Below are 14,745 nucleotides of genomic sequence, written 5' to 3' on the forward strand. Positions count from 1 at the left end.
TTCCACCCTGAAAGGCATAAAATATGTTGAGATTGAAATATTTCTGAAGTGTTTACTGATTCTGATACTAGTGATTCTGTGATTTAGTGATTCTGATTTTTTTTTTATTTTTTTTTTATTTTTTATTCCTGTGTGAAGTCAGTGCTTGTGAGCAACATGGCTTACTTTCCTAAGGCAGTTACAATACAAGGATGTTTAATAGGAGAGCAAAATTCTAACAATCTTAAACGGGCTTCGCAAATATCACCGAAAAACAAAAGAGCTTCATTTTTAGTGTTCAGTGTAATGTTAATGAGCAATCCAACTTAGAAGTAGTGGAGTTATTATTGATATTGCTGTTATTGTTGCAGTTATAGTTATTGTTTTCATTGTTGTTATTATTATTGCTATTACTAATGTTGCCGCTGCTGTTATTGTTAGCGAAACTGCTTATGTTTAAGATTGTTGAACTTTTGCTTTGTTCATTATTAGCACCTAAAACCAAAAGAACATTGTTATTACTCACCATTTTCCAGCAGCAGAGATCCAGCTTAGACATAGTGGAGCTGTGATGTAAACGTTGGCCTTCCAGCTAGTTAGCAATCTACGAGATGACAAGCGTGATGGAGTTGATGGTTGTCTTACCATACAAAGTTGAAGAGCGTATAATGTGGGAAACTCTTCGCCAAAATAGACCAACATGCCTTGTTGTTTAAACAAAGAGGACGGGGGGGGGGGGGGGGGGGTTAGATGATGTCAGTATAAAATAAATTTTGGACACAACTGAAGATCAGTCATTCAGGGTGGATTTTTTGTCTTTTGTTTTGGTTTTTTTTGCACAGGTATTACATTGCACTGGACACCATTTCCCAGACTCCAGTGACATGTCTATTTGGAACTTTGGATAAACAAGTGCTGCTTGTAAATAAAACCAAGTACAGACAGTTAGTCACTAATCTAGTGCACATCACTATGGAGAGTTCTCATCAAGTGTTCATCAGCCAGAACATTACAATCCCTGACAGATGACATGATTATCTTGTTACAATGGCACCTGTCAAGGGGTGGGATTTATTAGGGAGTAAGTGGAAAATGGGCAAGCGTAAGGATCTGAACTGCTTTGCCAAGGGCTAAATTCTGATGGCTAGATGACCAGGTCAGACCAAACTGCAAAACATTGTTCAGGAACGGTTTGAGGAACATGACGAAGAGTGCAAGGAGTTGACTTGTTCACCGAGTTCTCGATCTCAATCCGATCGAGCATCTGTGGGATACCTTCTGGACAAACAAGTCTGACCCATAGACACCCTACCTCACAACTTACAGGCCTTAAAGGATCTGCTGCTAGCGTCTTGGTGCTAGATACCATAGCACACCTTCAGAGGTCTTGTGGAGTCCATGCTTCGATGGCTCAGAGCTGTTTTGACAACACAAGGGGGACCTACATAATATTCAGCAGGTGGTTATAACGTTATGGCTGATCAGTATATAACCTCATTCAGGTCCATATATACATAAAGTCCTCTCTTTTTATAGGCAATGGATTCAAACTGAGAGAAAAATCGCTTACTCAGTAACTTTCTTTCACACTCAGTATTGATCTCAGTTATAGGCTGCCACATACAATAGAATGTAAGGATGAAGGAGTTATACAACAGCCATGTTTTAGTGCACTTGTATTTAGTTTACGTGCCCTACAGGTAAATGTTCACACTGTAAGAGCCATGAACAGTCTGTTTTAGGGTAACATTTTTTGGTTTGAAGAGATAATGTTTTTTTTAATTATTATTTTATTTATTTATTTATTTTTTTTAAAGAGATACCAATACAGATGAACTGGAGTCCCACTAGGCTTTTTATTTATTTATTATTATTTTTATTTTTATTTTTTTCAACAGAAACCTTGATATACATGGCAGTGGGTTGAGACTATAGGTGAGCATTGGGACTGGGATCCCAATGATTAAAAAAATAAATACATAAATAAATAAATAATAATAATAATAATAATAATAATAATAATAATAATAATAAAGCTTCATGTGCAGGAGGTTTTTACATTCATAGGTGCTTATAGGCCATGCCCACTTCAGGTTTCAAATCTGAATACAGATATGAATATTTAGAACTAAACAGACACATAATGGCATTGCGTTTCTCTCATAGTTTGTTATTACGGTTTCATTTTATCACATTAATATGTTTCAGTTTTCTAACCACATAACCCATAAGGACAAAAACTTCATTAAAACTGCTTGTAATATGCACAATTTATGACTGATTTGAGCATTTCTGTCTGGCTAAAATCTCAAACTGCAGATGAGAAACAGTCCTTATTGCTTTATTTGCTCCACAGAAATAGCAATCGTTATTACAACTGGCTGATTTCAGGAGAAATAAAATGAATAAAATTTTCCACTATGGCTACAAACCACTGAGATTTGCATTAAGAGCCGTTCAATAGTTTCCTTTTCCATCAAATATCTCAGCAGTTTGATATCAATATCAATAGAAGGAGAGTGAGCGAAACTAAATGCGTAGCTTAAGCTGTCTTGATTCCTGCAGGCAAAACTTTGACTTCAATTCCATTTCTGTGTTGTTTTTTTTTTTTCCTGCCAAAGGAAATTGCATCAAAATGATCTGGATTAAAAATACTAAACAAAACACGACAGGTATTTCAATCAGAGCAGCTCTCAGCAGGTTTTTGGTAGATTACTTGTTGCATTTTGAAATCTTTTTACTCATATCATTTAAAGGAGAAGCTTTATATATATGTACAGTATTTACTCAGAGTACACTGAGGGAACCAATGGACTGGGCATTTCTAATTTAATAAATAATGACAACAGAATAGTGATATTAAAGTGTGCAGACATATGATTGGATTTTCCCTGCATCCCTTCCTATTTTTTTTTTCTTTATACCCCTGGGGCACATAATTCTGAGAGAGAAGAATTGAATGGCTTTCTCCTTTTCCCCTTCTCCCTTTGAAATCATGTTTTGATGTTATATTAATTCCATGCATGTTACCATGCAATCATTGAAAACATAATTGCAAATTAATACATCAGACATTTCCCCCCTTTTTAATTTTTTTTTTTTAATTTCGAGGTCCACGCTGGTGGACTCTCCTCTTCAGTTCACCCCACAGGTATTCTATGGGGTTCAGGTCAGGGGACTGGGATGGTCATGGCAGGACCTTGATTTTGTGGTCAGTAAACCGTTTTTGTGTTGATTTTGATGTATGTTTTGGATCATTGTCCTGCTGGAAGATCCAACCACGGCCCGTTTGAAGCTTTCTGTCAGAGGCAGCCAGGTTTTCATTTAATATCTGTTGATGTTTGATGGAGTCCCTGATGCCATGTATCCTAACAAAATGTCAAAGTCCTCTGGCAGAAAAACATTAAAGATCCACCACCATATTTAACCGTGGACATGAGGTACTTTTCCATATGGCTACCTCTCTGTGTGCACCAAAATCACCTCTGGTGTTTGCAAAAAAGCTCTATTTTGGTTTCATCTGACCACAGAACCCGATCCCATTTGAAGTTCCAGTAGTGTCTGGCAAACTGAAGACGCTCGAGTTTGTTTTTGGAAGAGAGTAGAGGCTTTTTTTTCTTGAAATCCTTCCAAACAACTTGTGGTGATGTAGGTGACTTCAGATTGTAGCTTTGGAGACTTTCTGACCCCAAGACGCAACTAAATTCTGCGATTCTCCAGCTGTGATCCTTGGAGATTTTTGGGCCACTCGAACCGTCCTCTTCACAGTGCGTTGAGACAACATAGACATTCATCCAATAACAGGTGAATTCATAACATTTCTTGCCCTGATGGTGGAAATGTGCATTTTCAATGCTTGTGCTATTTTCTTATAGCCACTTCCCATTTTGTGAAGCTCAACAACCTTTTGCCGCACATCACAGCTACATTCCTTGGTCTTACCCATTGATATGAATAACAAAGGGAATTTGGCCTATGTATTACCTCATATTTATACCCTTGTGAAACAGGAAGTCATGGTTGAACAATTTCCTGTTCCTAGTCACCCAGATGTACCAAAGAAATGTAAGATATCAATGGGAATATACTACAAATATATTTTTCTCATATTAATTCACAGGGGGGTGCCAATAATTGTTGTACACCTATATTTAACAAAGATTTTTTTTTTTTTTGATAAACCTGTGTTGTGTTTGTAATTGTTGATATCCATGAGAGCAGCATATTTTTGTGATTTTCTTGAACAAAAGATCAAAATTTTAATCAATAAAGACAATTTTTCACAGCCTTCTTTGCTCATATTTAACAAGTATACCAATATTAGTGGATGGCACCTTGAATATATATATATTTTTAAAAATCTGTCATAAAATTACAAGATTTTTTTTACATGTAGCCTATAAGGATCTATAAATACATTCATAAAATTAATGAGGAATCATACACATGCACATCACAGCCATGCTGAAATTCAGTACAACCATACTATTGCTCTTGCGATATTACTTTATTACAAGACCTAAGACCTTGTAGCTAAAATGTCATCCCAATTCTATATTATTATTCATCACCATCTGGAAGCAAGACTACATTTTTGGCTTCAGTATTAAACCCAAACAACTTCCTGGCCAATATGAAGATCTCAGTTCTGATTTCATCGTCTCCTACTGCATCGAGATCTTCAGCTTGTTTGCATAATGCGCTCTAACAACCCGTCTGAGTAATTGATGAAGTGTAGAAGTGTATGTATACCACTAAAGCCCTTTAACACTGACCCAATTTTCTACTTTTCTCACTATTTAGCAGATGGAGGAAAGCCTTGGCTGCAATTAATTAACATAAATTAGAGACATTAATTAGAACAGAAATGTTGAAGAACTCATTAGTCTGATATGGATAACATAGCCATGAAGAGTGAGGCAATTGAACTCTTGATGATAAACAGAGTTGTGCTAACAGAGAGAGGGGAAAACATTCTCATTCTAGCTTAATTGACTGAGCAGAGGACCCACTTTAGTCAGTAAAACAATCTGTAATTACTTCATGCATTTTTCACACTCAAATTACAGTGCCGCTGATTCTGCCCGCATTTATGTCATTAGTTCAGCAAATTAATATGAATATGAATTTAGACAGCGCTGGTGATAACTACTTAGGACTTCATTGCTCCGGTCCCTGTCGCAGCCAAATTATTCATACGCTATGGGTAAAGCTCTGTGCAAGAGAATGTCGTGTAATACACAATGAACAAAAGCGACGCCAGCTGAGACGTCCCTCATGTGACGCCAGAGTGACTTGCTGCATTTTTTCTCTGCTGTTTAGGGAGTGCCTAATGTAATGTTTCAATGTATGATCCCATGTTCGACAAAATCTCAACATGTGGAGTGTACACATTTTTTTCCATAAGTATAAATGGTTACCAAACCTTAATGTCTTGGCTTTTCCATTGACAAGACATAGATATCCATATACATAATATTCCCTGACTCTTCCTCTAAATTAACACATTTTCCCAGACCTGAACAGGGAACTAGTTGTAGGGTGTTTACGCTACTCATAAAATGCTACTTTGTGCTTGCAATTCATATTGTTTCAGCATTGTACATCGGTATAGAAATCATAGTCGATTATGCTAAGAATCAATGTACAGGGTGTCCCAAAAGTCTCCATAGGAGAAATGAGCACTTTTTAGCAAAAATGTCTTCTAAAACCGTTTATACTTAGTTCATATTACTTTTTTTTTTTTTTTTTTTTTTTTTTTTTTCCCAGATAGCCTTTAAAAATGCATTTTGACAAAAGATGAATGTATTGAAATCATTCTCATGGCTGGATCAGGATGGGAAGGTGTCACAAGGTTGCGATGGACTTTAGCAGGAAACATAGTAGGCACATCACACACAAATTGCTGCCAAACTTATTAACGATTTCAACAAGTGTTGTGGACGTGGAAGTCGATGTCCACGAGCATCCACTGACGAAGGCACAACCGACGTGGTGCTGGAATACATAGTCCCCTATGTATGGAGACTTTTTGGACACCCTGTAGATTATGAAAGCCAGTTCTAGTGGCATCTGTATTACTGTATCACAGATGAGGTGTTATTCCTTTTGGAATCTTCTTTTTCCTCCTGTCCATGCTCTCTTCTTTCACTTTGGTACAGGTCAATTTTCTCATCATCTGTCCACAGCAGTTCATCTCAGAATGCTATAGGCACAACCTGTAATTTAGTCTCTGTGTTCAGGAGGCTTATCAGTGCTTCCCACTGAAGCTAAGCAGGGTTGAGCCTGGCCAGTACCTGGATGGGAGACCACCTGTGGAAAAACTAAGGTTGCTGCTTGAAGTGGTATTCAGGAGGCCAGCAGGTGGTGCTCACCCTGTGGTCTGTGTGGATCCTAATACCCCAGTATCGTGATGGGGACAATATACTGTAAAAACAGTGCTGTCTTTCGGATGAGACATTAAACCGAGGTCCTGATTCTCTGTGGTCATTAAAAATCTCAGGACATTACTCGTAAAGAGTAGGGTTATAACCCCGGTGTCCTTTCAAAATTCCCCTATTGGCCCTAATCTATCATGGGCCCCTAATAACCCCCATCTCTGATTTGGCTGCATCACTCTCCTCTCCACCAATAGCTGGCATGTGGTGGGCGTTCTGGTGCACGATGGCTGCCTTCACATCATCCAGGTGGATGCTGTATATTGGTTGTGGTTGAAGAGTTTTCACCCCATACAATATAAAGTGCTTTGAGTGCCTAGAAAAGTGCTATATAAATCTAAGGAATTAATTAAATTATTTTGCACTTGGGAAAACCTCCATGATTACACTGGTGGTCTTTTCCATGTTTCCTTAAATCCTACAGAAAATTAATTAATCACATTTGTCACGATATTGATTTAAAGGCAGATGCAATTGCAGAATATAAGTTAAACTTTTAATAAAGTAACAAGTAAAGCACAATACAAGACTTAGATGGATCAAAGACAAGCATAACGTGATACATGGGGATAGAACAACCAACGCAAGGCAACAGTGCAGTGCTGAACATGACTATACTGTATATACACACCAGTTCTAATGAGCTAAACGTGAAACGAGTGAATGAGACATGTGACATGGTGCAGTGGCTGGTGGGAAACATAGTTCCTAATCATTTTCCAATATTACATGACAGAATCCCGCCTTAATACACGGCTCCCAAAGCTTGTAGCCTGGATCTCCCGGGGAATTGTGTATGAGGCCCGAGGGGGGAGCAAAGATGTGTACGAGGCCAGAGGAGGGCTCAAAGTTCTCTGCGAGGCCAGAGGGGGGAGCTATGAAATTAAATATCACTGTCATTTAATAATGAAAATGTAGTTGCTGAACATTATCATCTTCAGTCTCACATGTGGTGTCATGTCATTATAGGAAAACAATAAATGACAGGATGGTGTGATGTGTCCTCTCCAGATACAAAGTGGATTTACTGCGAGTCTGCAACTTGGACTTGGACTCGTGAACAACTGACTCCAGATTTGACTTCGACTTGAAGACAGAGACTCGTGCAAAACACAAGTCATTTTGGTTTGGCATTCCTGATGACATTCTCTCTTTACTATCCCACATGACAGCATCAAACACCACATTTTTCTATTCTTTCTTCATTCATTCATCCCCTATTCATCAGTATGTGCTGCAGCAGCAAATATCACAACAAAAAACATTCTTTTTTTACTTTTAGGTGTTCACTGGAAGAATTAACTTATCCATTCAGAACTACAGCAAACTACTGCAACTCAAATAGCTCAAAATACACAGAATGTCTTTTTTTTTTGTTGTTGTTTTTTGTGGTGACAGAGTCTGCATTCCAAATAGTATAAATCACCCTCCGAAGGGCACTTTGAAGGGAGACTAATCAAGTTAGTCATGCTGCAGATTGCTTCAAACTGAATTTCCAATAAAAAATGGCTTAAAAATGGAGTTCTGACTGACCATTATTAATAGTTTGAAAGTAATAGTGTTTTGATTGTGTATAAAAATTAAATCAATGATTTATGTAAAACTTTGTGTGATTTATTAGACAATTTTGAATAAATGAACAAGACATTCTGTAGAAGTGATCAGTTTTAATATTTCCAAATTGATTTAGAGTCATACACTTGATTACAATAACAAGCTGAAAGACCTGCTGTTGTTAAAATAGAGCAAAGACTCGAGACTTGAGTTGGACTTGGGCCTTGTGAACATGTCTGACTGACCCCCACCCCAATGTTGATTATATGTCATCAACAGCACATCCCAAAGTGTGTTATTGATCTTATCATGGCAATTTTCCAAAAAATGTCAATTTTATCACCTAAAAAAGACGCTTTTTTAGACATCCGTTTATAGTTACATTTGATGTTATCACTGTTATCACTATTACAGCAGCTATAAACACACACATGTTTCATGAGTCAAAAATAAGTCATTCCATCGCTTGCTCTTGATGTTAATAAGACAAAAAAAAGAAACTTGTCATGTTACTCCTGTCCTGAAGACCACCGTGAAAAAAACAAACAACAACAACAACAACAACAACAACAACAACAACAACCTTAGTTAGAGCTTTACTTCTGATTGTTACAAAAGCAGTGACACTGGAGACTCCTTCCAAAAAAAAAAAAAAAAAACTGAAAATAAAACTATTACTATAGAAACAATAACATTAATAATTGAATGAACCCTTCCATGCATAAATGTATAGATATACAGATTATTATTACTTTTTTTTAGATTTTTACTTAAAATAACATGATGTGAATTTTGATTTGTCTAATCACATATTAAAAAGTAAACAGATTGCAAATGAGTTTTAAAAACAAACAAACAAATAAAAAAAACAGTATGCCTGTAATAATAATAATAATAATAATAATAATAATAATAATGATAATTATAATAATAATAATAATAATAATAATAATAATACATCTTCCAATGTCCAACATTAACATTCAAGTTTAATATATCTAGCGTTGAAAACCAAAGTTACAGAAAATATTTCTGAACATACAAAAGTTTCACAGTTTAGGGCTGCCGCACGATGCATGGAGATTGAAAACAAAACAAAAACACCTACAGTCTGGCATTAAAAATGACTACTTTTTTGTTATTTATTTATTTTATATAGAAATCTAATAAACATTGCGAATGACAAATAATCTAGAATGTTTTATTTATTTACTTATTTATTTTTAATTTACAGTAATGATCTTAAGTGATTTGGAGGTGATTTACATGTTAAATTTCCGTAAAATATATGTATTTAAAAAAAATGAGCCTTAAATTGACTGTAAGCATGAAAGGGTACATACAAACCTGTGATTTGAATTACAGCCAGCACTTTTGTCAAAGCTTCTATTATAGAAAATTACTCTGAGAATAAACGTCTGAACTCCGGAAGCAGTGGGGTATAAAGCCGATCATATAAAATTAACAGTTAAACTAAAATTAAATGGGATTACAGACCCATAAAATATCATTTTAATGCTTTAGACGTGAAAAGGCATTTGTAAATACTGTCAAATTCTTGCTCAGTTCTACATCAGCATCATTAATATCACTGCACGCCGTAATATCCAGTCATAAACTAACGTTCTTATTCAACAGAAAAGCGAGTGAAAGCTTGCAGCTCATGCATTTGGACATTTTCTGGCAATATCAGTTCGATTCTTGGATGTCTGCAGCACATCTGCTACATAAACCTGTTCCTACAGCAATTTCAGCCGACAGTGAAGAGGAAATGCCAGAGCGTTCATTTTCATAACAATCTCCGTTTTAAATACTTTTCCTCATGCTGTGGTTCCAGGCTCTGATTGTGTTATGCCGTAATGTGAATCAGGTGGACACTGATTATTACTGAAACAGCTGCATTAAATTACTGACCTCAACATGGTTCTGCATCAGAACACAGGACACAAACAGCACAGAAATACATTTATTAAATGTATTAATCCTTTGGGAGCTGGCTGCTTTCATTAAAATATTCATTGCTTGATTAAAAAAAGTGTTTGATGGACACTGCTAGGACATGTAGTCATTACACCTATACAAAAGGTCATTTCTACTGTATTAAAAAAAAAAAGAAGGGGGGGGGGGGGTCATAAACACAGCAGCTCCTTTAGAGCACAGAAGTATGGGTGAATAAGTATCCATTAGCTGATGTACAAATGGAATGGAGAAAATGTTAACAGTTAGTTGTAAGTGTACAAATCCTGTGACAGTCTATTGAATTTCATTAAAATGTATGGTGACAAAACCCGAGAGACAATTTTCTTCAGAAGAAATAGGTCACAGATTCAATTACAGTCGCTGAAGCATGGAGCCAATCTATCATGCCAAATTAAGTGCATTTTAGCAACCTACTTTTCACTCAGAATTTTATAGACACATCTATTCTTTCTGCTGAAAACTAAATTATTGCTTTTCCTCTATTTAATTTATAGCTGCTTTAAAATGGTATGGAAAAATAGAAAATTTATTTTCTCTCCCCTGAAAAGAAAAAAAAAAAAAAAAAAAAAAAAAAAAAAAAAAAAGCTTTTAACCCTAGCTTCAGGGTGTTATCTCTAGTCGAAAATAAAAATAAAAAATCCTTCATCTTGTCATTTTGATTCTCATTATGAGTTTCTGAATTGCCTCGACGTTGCGGTGATTTAGTCGAATCAGTCAATGCGGATGGACTGAATGGAATCAAAATTAATTAGTATAAAAAGGTATATAAAAAGGTATTTACTGTATGTACAAGTCCACCATGCATATGTAGAACTAAAGATTTAACCAAACAAATATTTACATATATTTCCTCATATAGCGAATGTTTCGCTTTGATCAAGTTGTTGGAGAGCTACAGCAAAATGGACATAATGGTAATCAATTGAGTTTGTAATCAGATAGCGGCGATCAAATCATCATCAAAACTCTGAAGAGCGCTTACACACTCTGTACAGATGACAGGGGGCAAAAGTTTACACGACCTAATAAAAAGACATTTTGTCACTTCTGCAATTATTTCCCCCAGTGATATTAACGTGAACAGATACAATATATGGCGAAGAGTATATAAACAATCGTCTAGGACGCCTTTGTGCGCTGTAGCGTTAAGATTTCCGTTCATCTGGAATCTACAGGCTCAAACCTGTTCTAGCATCACAATGCTCCTGTGCACAAAGCGAGCTCCATGAAGACATGGTGTGTTTGGCTTGGAAGAACTCGAGTGTCCTGTACATGCACAGAGCCCTGATCTCAACCCCACTTAACACCTTTGGGATGAACTGGAACTTCAGCTTCACGCCAGGTGTGAAGTTCTTGCTGGATATCTGTGCCTAACCTAGCTGCCTCCACAGCCAAGCGCCAAAATCTATTGAAAAGCCTTCCCAGAAGAGTGGAGGTTATTATACCAGCAAAGGATATAATGCAAGTGGTGTTTTGGAATGAGATGTTCAAGACTCACATGCTTTTGTTCATGTAGCATATTAATAGAGAGAAGAGACAATGATAAGGCTCATGTTTAAATGTCGGCGAGTGACTTTTACCTCAAGTGATGAGGGACTGATGTGGATGATGCTGCAAAACCAAGTGAGAACTCATTTCCAGTGTAAACTTCTACTTTTTTTTTTTCCATAAGTAGGTTAGGTTATCTTTCAGTGAAATCTTTATGTGAAAATCTGAAATCTTTCAATGCAATTTCTCTCTTTTCACCTTTCACAACGCGACAAATTTACTTCTGCTTGAGAAATGTAAATGAGAAACACATTTTCAGGAAAACCTGTACTTTTTTAGAACTATTAGAAAATGGCATTGACCATGTGAAGGGTTTTCCCAGGCTCACACAAAATTTTGTAACCATAAATTTCACAGCTGGTATTCATATGCACTCTGTATCATCTGAAAATGTGCTAGAGCCGTTGCCCTGTCGCCCCTGTTGGCTGTGTTTTTATTAAAAACAATCTCATTGTGGAGATTCAGGACCCAAACATGGTTAGAGATCTTGTGAGGTTTCATAACCGCTGGTCTCAATAAAGCATGTGGCTCATATTGTATTTAGTTAAGGCCCTGAAATACAACAAAATCCTCCTGACTGACACACACACACACACACACACACACACACACACACACACACACACAAATTCCAATCACTCATCATAATCATGATCTTGTGATCTAATCAGGTCCTGCGACTTCTTTCATTTCCTTTTGTGTTGGCTGAAAGGACAGTTGCCATGGACGCCTCCAGGGGCCTCGGCTCTTTGTGTACCCAGCTTTCTCTTTAGCGCCCTCAGCCTCTTCAACTTCATTTCTCTCTCTCATCAAAAGAGTGCGAGTTGTCGAGTTGGACTTTACATATGGAGATTAAACTTGTGACAAAACTTGTGCGCTCATGAGGTGTGCAGATTTTTCAATACAATTTTTAATCTATGACTGTTGTTATTTATTACACAATGTTGTACCATGAAAATGGCTTTGGACATAAATAACTTTAAGTGAACTTAAAAAAATAAATAATATAATTATATTATATTATATTATATTATATTATATTATATTATATTATATTATACATACATACATACATACATACATACATACACACACACGACTATAAACAATATAGCTTGATAGATGACTATTGGGAAATTATTGAAAAAAGTCTACTTAAACACTAAGAGAACCATTTAAAACAATTTATACAAAATATAAATGTTTGGAATATGTTAATATATAAAACAAAATGACGGATATTTAACATACTTTTCACAGTACTATATACTGTACATGCAGTACATTGAACAACTTTTCTTCCATAAATCTTCATAAGTCAAATGTGTAATTATAAATTAATCAGTGAACCCTATAAGAACGCTGAGTTCAAACAAATAAATGCATCTAGGTTGGGATTTTTGTCTGATTGAATATGAATATGAATAAAAATCATAATCAAAAGTTATGAACACCCTTCCTAACATCAACCTCTAAGTTTTTGAACAAATTCATTTGTAAAAATTGTCACAGATTTGTGCGATTTGTGATGTTTTTCTGTTATTGGGAAAAAGAGCAAGAAAAAAAAAAATCATCAAAAGGACCAGATGGCAGCACACAGGGGATTACATTTTTATACTACATATTTTTCAAATGGTGAATTATGACAAAAAAGAAAAAAAAGTTGTATTTAATCTGCAAGAGGTTTGCTCTTAATTAAATACTGTGCTTATTATCTGGGTCCGTGTCTGAAGCTTGACAATATATTATGCTGCGACAAAAAAAGAAAAAGAAAAAAAAAAGAAAGGAGGCTTCAATAATTCATGATCCTAGAAAAACAAAAACAAAAATTCCACACTGTATTAATTTGCTGAAATGTTTAGGGTATGCCATTTACATTTGAGTTCCACAATTTGCTTTATTTATTTATTTATTTATTTATTTATTTATTTATTTTATTACAGCTGTGTTCAAGAAGGTTTTTTTTTTTTTATTTAAATTTTTTAAATAATTGAATTCTTTGACTAATCTCGAACGTTCGCGAAACATGACCTAACTGATAGCAGCGTTAATGATCACATCTTACACATTTCTCTTGTGTCTAATACACACAGCAGATGAGATGGATAGAAATTCCTCTCTTCTGCAGAACCTCCACTGATGTTCGCATTAAAAGGAGTGCTGCTTTGGCCCAGTTGCATTTTAATGGGAAAGACTTGGATGACAAATGTGCACCAGCCGTCTGAGCGCTCCGTTACTAATGCGATGCAAATAGAACAAAATAGAAGGCTTGTGAGAAAAGTCTGTTTATTACACATGCCGCATTGTGATTTCAGCTCGGCTTCTGTTGCAGAGTCTGAACTGTGGGATTGCTGTTTGTTCATTTCATTAAACAGAATTTGTACTTTGGAGAAACCTGGAAATGAAAGATGTTGATTAGTTAACGTTTTTGTTTTTTTTTTCCTGGAAAATTGCAGGCTAATTTTTGCAGGTAGATAAGACTCTGTTTTGGCAAACTCTGCCTACATGAATGGCTGGCTGAGCATTATTTGGTTTTGGTAAATGATGGTTTGAATGCTGCTCAATGGGCATGTTATGCTTGATACCAAGTCAGTGCGTGCATTTACACAAGAAATTTGGTTTTCATAAAAATCTTGTAAAAACTGACCGTAAATTTACGTATGGGAAGACTTGATCGACTTCGAATAACTTGCGTGGATTACTGTACTTTTATATCAGGAATATCCTGTCTGGTTTATATTACTTATGTTTAGAAAATTTACAGCATTTAGCAGACACATTGATCAGGATCGACTTACTGTATAGATGAGCTTTACAGTCTTGATCAAAAACCTATATAATTCCTTAACGACAAAAATAAATAAATAAATGAAAAAAATAAAAAATGGAGTGTAGGCCGGTCTGTATGTATATAGCCGTAAACAAATGCTTCAGTTGATGGATGATTCAATGTTTGCTTAGTATTACGTTACTACAATTTTTATTGGCATAGAAAAAAGTCAAAATAACTTCCACTTCTATCTTTTAGCCTTTATCCTGATCATTCATTTCATGCTCCAAGCTGTCTGTGCTCTTGACCTTTTATGGATTTTTGTGGGCGTCACTAAATGCAAATGACCTGTGACAGGAACACGCATTGCACTTTATCAACATACACACACAAGTATGAAGAAGTTTGGTGTTTCCAAAACTTTTGTAAAACTAGAGGAATTTTTTGGTTCGGTTTGACTCGTGCAGACATTTACTA

This window comes from Ictalurus punctatus, chromosome 27, assembly GCF_001660625.3.
Source record: "Ictalurus punctatus breed USDA103 chromosome 27, Coco_2.0, whole genome shotgun sequence".
Classification (NCBI taxonomy): domain Eukaryota; kingdom Metazoa; phylum Chordata; class Actinopteri; order Siluriformes; family Ictaluridae; genus Ictalurus; species Ictalurus punctatus.